The sequence below is a fragment of the Topomyia yanbarensis genome, chromosome 1, assembly GCF_030247195.1.
Source record: "Topomyia yanbarensis strain Yona2022 chromosome 1, ASM3024719v1, whole genome shotgun sequence".
NCBI classification, from domain to species: domain Eukaryota; kingdom Metazoa; phylum Arthropoda; class Insecta; order Diptera; family Culicidae; genus Topomyia; species Topomyia yanbarensis.
This window is the reverse complement of record NC_080670.1, coordinates 128,827,095-128,841,796: the sequence shown is the minus strand read 5'-3', so window position 1 is coordinate 128,841,796 and position 14,702 is coordinate 128,827,095.

Below are 14,702 nucleotides of genomic sequence, written 5' to 3'. Positions count from 1 at the left end.
GAATAGGATGAAAGTAAGTTCATTATTCGATTTATTATTCAATTGGAATCATTTCTGAACACGTTTTCATCAAGAGCTGCAAACGTCTTTTATTGCCTGCTGTTATGAAACGACGGCCTTTATTCTATCCGAAGAGATCGGCGAGATTCAGCAAGCTATACGAGATGAATATATCTGGAAACAATTGATGGTTCGATCAGATAGCAAATTGACGGTATCTGGTTTGATTACGTATTACAGAAAAAGTCTACTGAAAGAAGATTGGTTCTTCCAATTTGGAGACTTCTCAAGCTTCTGGGGCTTCGTATGGGAGTTAATGGCAGTCGATTTGGTGCAAAACTTCATTGATCGAGTAATTGTAGATTTGATCAAGCAGGTATGCTTCAAATTTATGCGATCTAAATCGATTCAGTTGCTCGTTAAAGGCATGATGATCCTAGAGGAATGTATCTATAAGACACGAAGCTGCTCACTGGTATACTACGAAAGAGTCTACGAAGAACTGCTGGGTAACACGTGGCGTATGTTTGAAACAGACAAAAGAAATCAACAAATATCCATTATTCTAGTGGCCGCTCGGTTCGAATGTGTCAAAGTTATTGAAGTGGATCGAAATCACTTGCTAACGCTTGTTCAGGATTTTAAACAGTGGAGCAAAACTGACGTTTAGATGGATCTACTACTGCGGGCTTTGGAACGTTCGAAAAGCACCAATTACGAGTAGGTTGGGTTTCTTTTGCCATCTCAGAATAGATATATAGAATAGTTTCGGCTGCCAACGTCGGATTGTAATCTAACGGGACGAGATTATATTGTGCGAGAAGAGATTATTCAAAGAAAGGCCACTAAGAATTGAAACTTTTCATTGTTAGTATCGTACTGGTGAACTTTGCTGTCCAAGCATTCCTGATGATCTTCCAGGTATTGCATGTGCATATCCGCCCCCGGAACAAACAGTCGGGGTGAAACGGATAGTTGAATTCTTTGCATACCACTAACCGTATTGTGAGGGATCAAACTTTCCTTCTGCTTCATAGTCTCCACCAGTTCGTAGTGCATCTGGTGTAGGCTAAATCGAAACATAAACAAATGTCATTAAAAAAAATTAAAGGGTTGTGTACAGGACACGACCACGGTGACATTAAAAATGTAGCTTTTTTCAAGAGCGTGCAAATGTATTTTATCTATCACACATGTCGACTCAAGTTCTTGCTCACTCGACTGTTTTTTATGTTACAATTTGCTATATACCCTGCCCATTAAAACATAATTTATTGAAGGTCTTTTAACGGTAATCTATTAATTAATCAAGTATCTCACTAGGTGATTGGCATTATTTGGCTAATCCATCTAGTAAAAATAGGCTGGTCTGTCCAGAAAATATATTTAAAAGAAAAGTTCCATATTTAGAACCGTGACGAGGAAGCCCACGCCCAGCAACGGAAATATACAGATTCTTCATGAAATATGAAATTTCATTTTCCATTTAAATTTTCAATAATGTATTAATGAACTTAAGTAAACAATCTTAAGGGTAAGTATTTCTTGATCGATTAGTGGTGAAAAAAATGAAATTATTTGATAAATTACATTGTTATGCAACGTTCGCACTACCAGTTAAAACGGGTTTTATGCTATCTTGGTGACATTTTCTCTTGTTGCTAATTATTAAAACGTGTTATAACTCTGTAGTGTAAACATTGTATTATTAAACCAATTCTGCAGCGTTTTATGTTATATAGGTGTTTTATGTGGTAATAGGACTGACATAATTATATCTTCAGTACAGCGGTTTGTTGCATAATTTCAAACAGATATATTTTAAAATTTAAATTAGTATACCCAACCGTTCTATTTGTTGTATACTTTAAAACGCAATTAGAACTGTGTTTTAAATACATAGGGCAGGACAGATACTCTGACTGGATAAACTGGGAAAACAATTTTAAGTCCAGTAACGATTAAGACATGGCTTGAATTTGAATCGAAAAAGAACACCCGCCTAAACTGCTGCTGGGACGGTAAGTTCTGTTTTAAAATTTTCCGTTGTGTACAGTACGAAACAAAAGTGTTTGAAATTAGAAAACAAAAAGTTCTGCTAGGAATGTGATTGTTTCCGATGCAATTACACTCAGGTTTTTTTACGCAGGGGATACAGGCCGTGCAAATGAAAACCGCCTAAATTTCAAAAAAACGCGTAAATGAAAACCGCGGAAATTTCAAAATTCGCGTAAAAAATACCGCGTAATAAAACCTGAGTGTACTCCCCTATATAAAATACTACGCTTCTGAACAGTGCAATAACTACAGAAGCACGTTGTCAGATGCCTTACTGATAAAAAACATATAACCAAAATATGAAAACATATGAAAACCAATAGGCTCTTTACCCTAGGCAGCTACAATGCGCCGTAAACATGGATTAACAAGTTACAACGCACACGCGTGCATAAAAATAAATATATTTTATTCAAACGCAACACTCTTAAGCAGCACACACCGTATTGAATCAAATCCAAACCACCCCACCCACCCACTTTGCAAATCATTCTGTGACACCGTGCTGGTACCCGAAAAATCCGCACACGGCCACCGCTGCCGAAAATGCATAGCGTCTACCGCTTATTGTACTGCCCACACGCTGCAGCCATGATCTTACCCGTTCGACATAAGAACAAAAATTGATTCAAACGGGTACGCGTCACCTCTATTTATAAACTAACCGTATATGGTTTAGTCACATAGGTGCGAGTGTGTGCAAATGCCAACGTTGCCGAAAATCGATAGCGCTTATTGCATCGCCCGGAGACGATGTTGTTCGTATGAGACAAGAGCAACAACTGATTTAAACGGGCATGCGTCGCTTCTATTTATGACTTTTCGTCTTTCATTGAGTCACTAAGCTGCCCTCTTTTGACGGCTGTGTCTGAGAAATCTGCCTCACGAATGGTAATTTTCCCGTTTTTCGTGAACTTTTTAATTTTACCAATTTCCAAAAGTCTACTTTTATTGGGGAGATATTAAATTATTACCAATATTTAAGTTAGGTGTTTCTGAATCGGTTGGTGTATGAATGATTAAAATCCATCTAGTAATATCGGAGTTATAAGCGTGCAAACCTTACATAGTTTCGTTACATGGGAGATAGTTTAGATTTTAGAATGACACCTAGCCCCAGATAGTGGAGTAAGACATTTTTAATGTCAAAATAAACTTAAGAACGGCATGCTCTGATCGGATTTATCAAAATGTGTTGCCATTTATTATTACTTTTCAGTGTTTGTTAGTTGTCAAGCAAAGTCTATGCATAGGGTTCATTAAATCTAGTTTTCGGAGAGCCAAAAAATGATTACCCTTTTGCATGGGACCTTGGTGTATTTAATTTGCATTTGCATATACTTAGGAGACTGTATAGCGGAACATAAATCGTTTACGAATAAAATAAACAGTAGCGGGCCCAAATGACTTCCCTGAGGCACACCCGACTCTATCACAAACGGAGATGATCTCGTTTCATCTATGCGCACAAATGCACTACGCTCGGTGAGGTATGACAATATCCACCGTGTCAACCACTCAGGAAGTCCCATTCGCTCAAATTTGACGACGATTAACAAATGAGGCACCCTATCGAACGCTTTTGCAAAATCAACATAAACGGCATCAACCTGCTGACGCTTTCCAAGCGCGCTATTAAGTGACGAAACGTACGCCATAAGATTAGTACTCGTCGAACGTTTTTTTCACAAATCCATGCTGCCACTCGGAAATGATATGGTGAACCTTTGGGTACAGCAAATCGTGAACGAGGCTTTCAAAAATTTTCGGTAAGCAGCTCGAAATTGAAATGGCTCGATAATTTTCAACATCGTGTATGCTACCTGCCTTGTGGATCGGTGTAATAGATACTGTCTTCCAGACACTCGGGAAAATTCCTTCGGACAATGACCTGTTAAAATTTATACTCGCAGGAACAGCCAGCGTTTCAGCACAGCTCTTGAAGAAGATAGGCGGTAAGCCATCCGGACCAGCACACTTAGAACCATCTATAGACTGCAACTTCAGCTCCACATCACGCGGCGAGAAATTGAATAGCGACATATTCAAATCGAACAACGGCAGACCATTCAAATATGCTTCAGACAAAGGTGGTCGGTTATTACTTTGCACACTTTGAAAAAAGGATGAGAATAGATTTGCAGATTCAAGCGGTGACTCGGCTGTAGATGTGTTGTAACTAACACGTTGTGGGATTCCGGACGACTGCTTACGGCTTCTTACAAATGACCAAAATGAATTGGGGTCCTGCTTCAGGTTCTCCTCCGTGCGATGAATATAGCAACGAAAGCAATGCGCAAGCAAAGAGTTATATTCGCTCTCAATGGCATGCAGCTCAGCTTTGTGCTGATCATCTCTCCAGCGAAAGTATCGTTTCCTAACCTTGCGAAGACGGTTCCGTAGATTCTGTAGCTCAGTATTCCACCAATACATATTAGTACAGTTATCTATACATATTAGTACAGATGCACAAAGCTAAAATTTAATGGTCTTGCAACACAAAAATCTATACGCCAAAAATCTCGACTAATAGATTTTTATTTCCAGATATATATTCTGACTATGATCGGAACCCGATTCGATCTAGATTGGGCACTACTGTACTTGGCGAAATGGACAAAATTCTCTTGGTTTCGAGAAAAAGTCTAGCTGCCGTAGATTGCGATTTGACTGTACACAAGCATATACCCAAATCCGAATGTAAGCGTACTAAATCAAATAAGTTCATCATCTGAACGCAAAGTATATAAAAAAAATTCTTAATTATGAACGAGGGCAAAGCTGGCCTAATATATTATTATCCATAAAAGCGCAGAGATTCATACAACAAATAAAATATAATTGTTGACACAGATGGAGGATAAGAACAGCGGCGACACGAGAACAACAAGCGCCCACAGAACGAGCTCAAAAGTGTTAAGCAGAACAGGAAAGGGGGTAGTTTATATTGCAGAAGATCCAGGAACTAACAGTATATGAAGGCGAAGCGTCGCAATGAGTATGGCTCGATGTGCACTGTTCACTAGTCGATATTGTGCATCATTGAATTCAACGGCTACAGCTCGTTCTGACAATAGACCTTTCTCGTCAAAAAATTTTATATGCTTCCTTTTTTATCCCCAATTCGTTACTGCCTATTGCCGCGATGATTTGGTACCTCTAACAATTGAAAAAATCAAAAATAGTGCAAGCTCCTCATTTAACCCCATATTCTGAATACCTATCTTGCCTTGTTTCCCCATATTTTTACACCATTTGGATGAATTTTCTGTGGGGAATACTAAAAGGATGCCAGATCTGCATATATATTAGTAAATCTGCAGATTTTGCATTTTCACTGCAGATCTTTTGCAGATTACAAATATTTAGCAGAACAAAGCCTATGCCAGCCAATTTATACACCAGCCTTCAACATTTTTGATCATTTAAATTATATACATACTACATTTCTACGTCGCATTTATTGAAGATTTTTGTAGCAATCTGCAGACTTTTATATTTTTACTGCAGGCTATTGTTTAAATAGACCTGGCATCACTGATGCTGAAATGATTCATTCATATACCTGTCAAAAATATAGAGCATTTGTATGAAAATGTATAACCTCACTTTTCTGACAGTTTCGGTGTGCTTGTTTACCTAAGACTTGTTTACACGGACTATTAAAATTTACATTACTTGAATACTTTCGATGCTCTTTGAAAGAATATCAGCTCAAGAGGGATGAGGATTGGAACAATGGTAACCTGGTTCATACATTGACCAATCGGCGCTGGATGTAAAACCCGGTGGCATATGCTGAATCGCAAGATCAAGCATTGGGCTATAAAACGATTGCTTTCTGGATGATGGATCCTTATCACATTTGTACACATTTTTTTGTTTGCTCGTGGGTTAATTCCTAACAAGATGATCAGATTGATTATTCATTTTTAGGTGGTGAAGTTTACCTGAACTTTATAGGTAACGAATTCGGTCGATGATAAGCTGTTGAAATGATTTTGATCGTTCAATGCCCATATCGAAGAACGTTTCCATTGGTCAGAATGCCTACCAGCGTATAGACTTTTCTACGGCTCATGTACGTACACGGCACATGACACAAACACTACATCACTAGCTGGTGGAAAATAATAAACAAAGACGGCAAAATCAAATGGGATTGTTTTCAACCAGGAAGCTGCAGAAGTGTTCGTGAGACCGGGCGACAAGAACTCAATGATAGCAGCAAACATGAGGACGACAAGGTTATCGCTTTCGAGTGGAATAATCATTTATTTAGGGTTACCAAATGGACTGAGAGCAAATTAAGGACATCCCTGTCAAATCTATTCGGAATTGGAGCCTGAATCAGTTGTCACTTGAGCCAGAATTCTGAAAAAGTCGGGATTCTGGCTTATGTTCCAGCAGTTGAACTGGGACGTTGAATCTTGATCGAGACAAATTGGAATGGTGTAGTGCCAATATTGAACGAAGGTAACATCTTTGGCTATATCGAGTTATCCAACAAATTTTGGTTACTTCTGAGTAAAAGAACTTTTGGTTGTGATGAGTCGCCGAGAGTATGCATTAACAAAAACAATCGCTGGAAGTATTTGAAATTGACAATTGAAATTGATTCTCTTGGAATAAAGCTGATCTGAATAATTTAATACAGGGTGATTCATCATGACGTTTTTTTGATCTCGCAAAAATTTTAAAAATGGAGTAAATCGCGAAATGTTTATTTGTCAGTCGAAAGAACATTTTTTGCCATTTATTATTTGAAAACAATTTCTTTTAAACGTTGACCATGTTGGCGCTTGAGGTAATCCTTTCGATTGGTCCAATTTTTGTTGATGGATTCGAGTATTTCAAGTGGTATCTGGCTAATTAGTCGAGTAAAGTTGGTTTCCAATGGGAATGTCAATGTTTTCTTCAATGCGTGCTGGATGTGGTCGATTTGTTCGCTAACCATCCAATAACGAGAACTGCAACTTTCACTCTTTTATTGTATGGTGAATAGTGGAATCAGTTGGCCGATTATATCGACCATATTATGGACGGAGTGCACGAAACCCATTTCTCACAGATCGCTGGTTTTCGAAATATAGTTGAATAATTTGAAAATCGTGAGCATACTGTGGTGGCAAACAATACTAAACTACAATAAAATGACATGCCTTGGTAAAACCATCATGTTGAACCACTCTGTATATGCCAAGGTTTGAGACTAAAAATAAGGACATTTGAAGTAAAATAAGGACGCTTTCCAAAAACCTCGAAAATAAGGACATGTCCTTTAAAATAAGGACGGTTGGTAACCCTAATTTATTATTCGTGTTCAAGTTCCATTACAGCTAAAGTTTCGTCGATTATCGCATTGTCGTTGATTTAGCCGGCAAATGCAAAATAGCGCTCGGCACTGACGATAAGGAGTAAGAAGGATTTGATTGGAGTGATAATAATGCAGAGCATTATACATTCTGATAGAATATCAGGAAGAAGAAATTATATGTAAATTTATATTATATCCCGAGTTGCCATCATTTTGGCACCGCAATAAAGCTATCTGCTGTCTTGTTCAAATTGGCACGAAATAACTAGGCAGCGAATGATAAATTTCATAGTCAATTTATTTACTTTTTCGGAAGGATAAGTAATTAGTATGTTGTGAATATATGTGTCACCGGTGCCGTGTGTTATGGTGGTACCGGACGGAACCGTTGGTCAGCAGACCGTCCTTGTCGTACTGGTCATAGATGCGACGTTTTTTCTCATCTGATAGCACTTGACATGCTTCGGAGATCTGTCTTAACGCTCTCTACTTAGAGCAGGATACGCGAAACCCCTGCTAGCTTTCGAAAGAAAATTCCTAGCTGCTGCTACCCTATCAGTCTCTTTCTCGGCTGAGGACTACAATTTCGATCGATTAAATTATGCTATGAAAATTGTACTTCCTGGAATTTCATCTAACAAGGTCAATTCATTGTGAGGAATTTCGCTGCGTTCCAACATTGCCTCTGTAGGTGATGATGTGTGTGGATTCACTTCGGCAGCCAGCTCTTATGTTTTGGATAATTTTGCTATCTTATTCTGCTGAATAAATCATCTGCCTAAAGCACGTATACTACGGTCACTTTAAAAACGCTCTGCCATTTAATCTTGTAGCTCTCGGCAAGTCAGTCCTGGCACTCTGCTGGACTATTCCTGGCACTATACCGCTGACGTCGCACTTATGACGGTGATCAAACTTGGCGAGAGTGGCAGTGGTTTCGTCGGAATTGTTCACTCGACAAGCAGTAAGTGCAAGGACTCTGCTACATATGCCTGAGCCCCTCATTGAAACCTTCGTCCTGCCGGAGTGTTAGCTTCGTCCGTTACCGGAGCGTATTGCTGAACCGAAGCAGTCTGCAACTGGCGCAGCTTCCTTCGAATCGGAATCGCTGAATATTCCCGTTAGCCGAATGTCCAACGTGGCCGAAGACAAACCGATTGCAGCAACACCACCAGCCGTAGCTGACCTTTTAGCCTTTAATCCATGTCCCTGCCATTGGCATAGCGACAGACGAGTGCGGCGCAGGCTGGACCATCAGTTGACTCGGTGCCGGACGGGGCGAAACAGCTGCAACAGGAGCGGACCTAGTATGGGGTGTAAAGGTCATCAATTGCCATAGATCACCAAAATACTCTGCGACTAACATTGTGAACAAAACAAACCAAATGAAATTGATCGCAGCAACGATAAAATAATCTAAATTATACCCAAACATTTGAAACATTTGAAAAGGGTCTAACCAGCCCCCTGTCAAGGACGACGTCTCTGTACAGCCAGCATCACTGCCATGAAAGGCAAAACATTGATTTTGAACCGAATGATTAGAAGCTGTATTTAGATACAAAATGTCGATTTTCTGAATAATATGATATTAAATCATAGTGCCGAACATAATTCTTTGTTTGGGGCTTTATAGCTATAACGCCCCATATATGTCGGTCGCTGTCAAACTCCATATGATGGTATAGGGTTGCCAGGGGGCTGGGTCTAACTGCCAAACGTAAACCTTGAGAAAAAGGCAAAAGAAGTTTTGGTCGAATTCATTATAATTCTATTTAAAAATTTAATACTGTTTTATTTAGTTTGATTGCGCATATTGTTTACATCAGACACTCCCCTTAATTCATTGAGTACGTATTTCACTGCCTTTATAATCCTTTTGGAATCAGTTACAATAATCCTTTATAATCATTTTAAAATAAGCGTATTGCTAGTTAGGACTTCTATATCAGCCGGGCCCTTTTATAATTTGTTATAAAATCATTATCAAAATTCTTCATAATCCATTGTTGCGTTATGTTTATTAACATGGCCAGATAGATAGTTTTTAACTGGGACGTGACGTGTGGATACAAAAAAACCGAATGTCAATTGTAGCCAGGGGGAGCTGTCAAATGCAGCCAAAGGGAACCGTCAAATGCAGTCAGAGGGGTCTGTCAAATGTAGCCAGTCCATTTAAAATATGCGAGTAAGAAAGAGTGGCTATGTAAGACAAGAGATAAAATGAACAGAAAAAAGAAAAAGAAAACATCTATCCACAGGTTCTGTCCCAGGATTTTAAAAGAGAACATGAAAATTCGATTTGTTTGCATTTGGCAGTGGGCCTTTTTCAAATGTTTGGCTAGAAATTCCTTACTTCTACGATAAATCATGTACAAGAAAAGTAAAAATGTTAAATTTAACGGAACAATGTATGATGCCGACATCAAATAAAAAATAACAGCTGAGCGACCTTGTTTAGAAAGTGTTAACATTTGGCAGCGAACCAAACCAAGTTTCTCATACTATGATCGAATCAACAAAAATTCCAAGACCATGTAAACAATCTCTCTGAACTGCCAAAAAAGTGCGGTTAAACATTATCATGCAATGTTCTCTACCGAGAGGTTCACTTTAGTTTGTTTACATAACCAATGAACTTTGTACCGCGACTCACCACTTCATTTGCCGCGTTGCCTGGAACTCAAGCAAAAATATTCAAAACAGTGTTGCCCAAACACACATTTTCAGTCCCACCATTCTTGCAAAGGTGAAAAAAATACTCAACATTCTTGCATTTTTCAAATTTAAAAAAATCATTAAAAAATCACGATAGCTCCAAATCGTCTCATTTCAACGGCAATATTCTTAAAAATGTGTAGTCTTTTGAATAAAAAATGTAGCTTTTTTCAAGAGCGTGCAAATGAATTTTATCTATCACACATATCGACTCACGTTCTTGTTCACTCGCCTGTTTTCATATGTTACAATTTGCTATATACCCTCCCCATCAAAACATAATTTATTGAAGGTCTTTTAACGGTAATCTATTAATTAATCAAGTACCTCACTAGGTGATTGGCATTATTTGGCTGATCCATCTAATAAAAATAGACTGGTCTGTCCAGAAAATATATTCAAAAAAAAGTTCCATATTGAGAGCTGTGATGAGGAAGCCCACGCCCGCCAACGGAAATATACAGATTCTCCATTAAATATGAAATTTCATTTTCCCATTAAATTTTCAATAATGTACTAATGAACTTAAGTAAACAATCTTAAGTTTAAGTATTTCTTGATCGATTAGTGGTAGAAAAAATGAAATTATTTGATAAATTACATTGTTATGCAACGTTCGCACTACCAGTTAAAACGGGTTTTTATGCTATCTTGGTGACATTTTTCTTGTTGCTAATTATTAAAACGTGTTATAACTCTGTAGTGTAAACATTGTATTATTAAACCAATTCTGCATCATGCATCTTCAGTACAGCGGTTTGTTTCATAATTTAAAACAGATTTATTTTAAAATTTAAATTAGTATACTCAACCGTTCTATTTGTTGTATACTTTAAAACGCAATTAGAACTGTGTGTTAAATACATAGGGTAGGACAGATATTCTGACTGGATAAACTGGGAAAACAATTTTAAGTCCAGTAACGCTTAAGACATGCCTTGAATTTGAATCGAAATAGAACACCCGCTTCAACTGCTGCTGGGACGGTAAGTTCTGTTTTAAAATTTTCCGTTGTGTGCAGTACGAAACAAAAGTGTTTGAAATTAGAAAACAAAAAGTTCTGCTGGGAATGTGATTGTTTTCGATGCAATTACACTTAGTTTTTTCACGCAGGGGATACAGGCCGTGTAAATGAAAACCGCGTAAATTTAAAAAAAAACGCGTTAATGAAAACCGCGTAAATTTCAAAATCCGCGTAAAAAAACCTGAGTGTAGTCTCCTATATAAAATACTACGCTGCTGAACAGTGCAATAACTACAGAAGCACGTTGTTAGATGCTTTACTGATAAAAAACATATAATAGAAATATGAAACATGAAAACCAATAGGCTCTTTACCCTATGCAGCTATAAAGCGCCGTAAACATGGATTAACAAGTTACAACGCACACGCATGCATAAAAATATATTTTTTTCAAACGCAACACTCTTAAGCAGCACACACCGTATTGAATTAAATCCAAACCACCCCGCCCACCCACTTGGCAAATCATTCTGTGATACCGTGCTGGTACCCGAAAAATTCGCACACGGCCACCGCTGCCGAAAATGCATAGCGTCTACCGCTTATTGTAGTGCCCAGACACTGCAGCCATGATCTTACCCGTTCGACATAAGAACAAAAACTGATTCAAACGGGTACGCGTCACCTCTATTTATAAACTAACCGTATATGGTTTAGTCACTTAGGTGCGAGTGTGTGCAAATGCCAACGTTACCGAAAATCGATAACGCTTATTGCATCGCCCGGAGACGATGTTGCTCGTTTGGGATAAGAGCAACAACTGATTTAAACGGACATGCGTTGCTTCTATTTATGACTTTTCGTGTTTCATCGAGCAACTAAGCTGCCCTCTCTTGACGGCTGTGTTTGAGAAATCTGCCTCACGAATGGTAATTTTCCCGTTTTCGTGAACTTTTTAATTTTACCAATTTCCAAAAGTCTACTTTTATTGGGGAGATATTAAATTATTACCAATATTTAAGTTAGGTGTTTCTGAATCGGTTGGTGTATGAATGATTAAAATCCATCTAGTAATATCGGAGTTATAAGCGTGCAAACCTTACATAGTTTCGTTACATGAGAGGTAGTTTAGATTTTAGAATGACACCTAGCCCCAGATAGTGGAGTAAGACAATTTTAATGTCAAAATAAGAAAAAAGGGGGTTAGGTCGGACGAGAAAGGTCTATTGGAATGTGCAGTGGTGCATATACCGAAAAGTTTGATGTCGTTTTCGCTTGAAGCAGACATTAACTCAGTTTCGGACCTAACTGCTGTCAAACCGTTTGTTTGAAGCCAGTTTCGAACCTAGGTTATGCGCCATTGAACTGAAAATCGGGTAGGGTTCCAACCTGAAATATATTTCGGGTTCGCTCACACCACCGTTGTTTGGCGAGAACCCAACTCAGTTTCATTAAAAACGTTCGATTGAAGCAACTAACCTGGGTTAGTTTCCAGGTTCTCAATAAAAACGACATAATAAGATTCGCTCCAGACCAGTGTAGCCAAAAGGACAAATCCAGTTTTGTAATGTCAAAGTCAGTTAACTGATTTTTATTCAAGCAAGGCCGCTCTAAAAAACGATAAACTTCATAGATAAAAGCGTCTATTTTTACACCAGTTTTATCCAATTGCTGAGCGAAGTTTTAGCCTTAGCGGATTGAGGTTTTTCGAACCAGGATTTCTCTTTAGGGTATTGAGGATTGTAGATCCGCCTCATTCTGAATTTAGTTGAAACTTTCAGGTGAACCTAGCCGACTAAATGTTCACTTACCAAGTGGACTTTAACGAAGATATTATTAAGTTAGGTATTGACGATTAATGTACTTTTTTATTTCAACGGGTTGATTCTATTTTATTACTGCGAAAGTTAGAAAAAATAAGGTAAATCTGGCCTTATTGAGCATTGTAAAATCAGTTTGGTCCTGTATTTAAAGTATGGCAAATTTGGGCTTAAAACAGTTATAGTTTCGAATAATTCATCGAGTATCTGTTGTGCTGCTTTTATAAACCTTTTATAATTAGTTATAATAAATCCTTTTATAATGAGTGTATAGCTAGTTAGGCTCCTTCATAATTAGATAAATATAAATAAATATAAACTTCTTTCGAAATTTGTTACACGAAATCCCTAAATCATCAATTGAACTGATAGCTCGTTTGAGCACCATAAAATTACAAGTTCTTTTTCGAACAAATTTCTTTCAAATTTTTGATGACTTGCATGCTAAGAAATAATGGAAGTTGCTCGATTTTTCTATTTAATATGTACATTAAATGTATGAATATCAGATCAAATTCAACATTTTAGTTATTGAAAAACTAATATTCGCTTTTCAATCCTAAACAATTTTCTGTTCTGAAATTCAAATGTTTTGCTTCTAAATTCAGTATACCTTTCACTTGATTATTGCATACATGCACTAAAAGTAGATTTTACACAAATCAAATATCAATCATCTAAAACACAACTGCCAAATGTTAAAGGGCTAGGTCATAACGAATATCATTCGAATTAACTCTTCGGTTTTGGTACAGTGTACAGAATCTGTACCAAAAATGCTTCAAAAATCTGTACCTTTCTAGATAAATATATACTGGTGGTCTCACTGCTGGCATCCCATGTAAATGTTCAAGCTCTAGCTTACTAATATCATTGTCGTCATGAGTAAGAACTTTACATGCACGAATAGAAACACCAATTCGAAGATCTGATGATATGATTTCATACTTGTGCGCATCTCTTCTTGTTACAGAAAAAATGGTTCTTTTTGTTTCTCTACACTCGATAACACAAGATAAGAGTAAAATAGAAATGATCATAACTAGGGGCAGATCACTTGTAATGCATTTTTAAAAATCAGCGAAATTAAATGCGTTTCTTTCCATCAAAATGGAAATTCCTAATGCATTTTGCGTTGCGTGCAATGAATTTTACGTTGCGTGTAAGACGTCAAAACCGAGGGGCTGTTCACTCCCCATTTAAAGTGAAGGCCTATTTACACCCTCGGTGAAAATGGTGAAAATGGACGTGAACATATCGACATAGATCTTTCATTAGGGCTTAAATCGCAAATGTAAACAAACAGCGTTTTCGCTATTATGACATTATGCGACAAAAATACTACATGATTGAGGTGAAAATTAGTTAAAATGGTTTTTAATTCGATTTATAATTAAAGAAAACAAAACGGCGAAACATGCATTTTCTACGAGATTTCGACTTAGGCCCTTCTTCTCATATGGAATATAAAGGCTAAACTTACATTTTTAGACAGAACCGGGGCGTATGGTTATTATTCACAAAATTATTCTTTAAACGGCAGTTCTATTATATAAATGATAAGCAATATATACTATGATCATGTCTACTCTATAGTTATTGTACATAAACGTTCGAATATTTCGATATTTTCATGAAATTCGGAGAAAAGATGCAGGCGCCCTTTCATTTGCATTGGGTTTATATGCGCCCATTTGCTGAGCCCTATTAAAAAGTATACTGTCAAGCTCGCCCATTTACCCAGCCCTACCCAGCAAGACAAAGTCAGTTTAGCCCATTTACCGCGCCCTTCTGAAAATTGTGTTCACGGTTTAGCCCTTTCGCA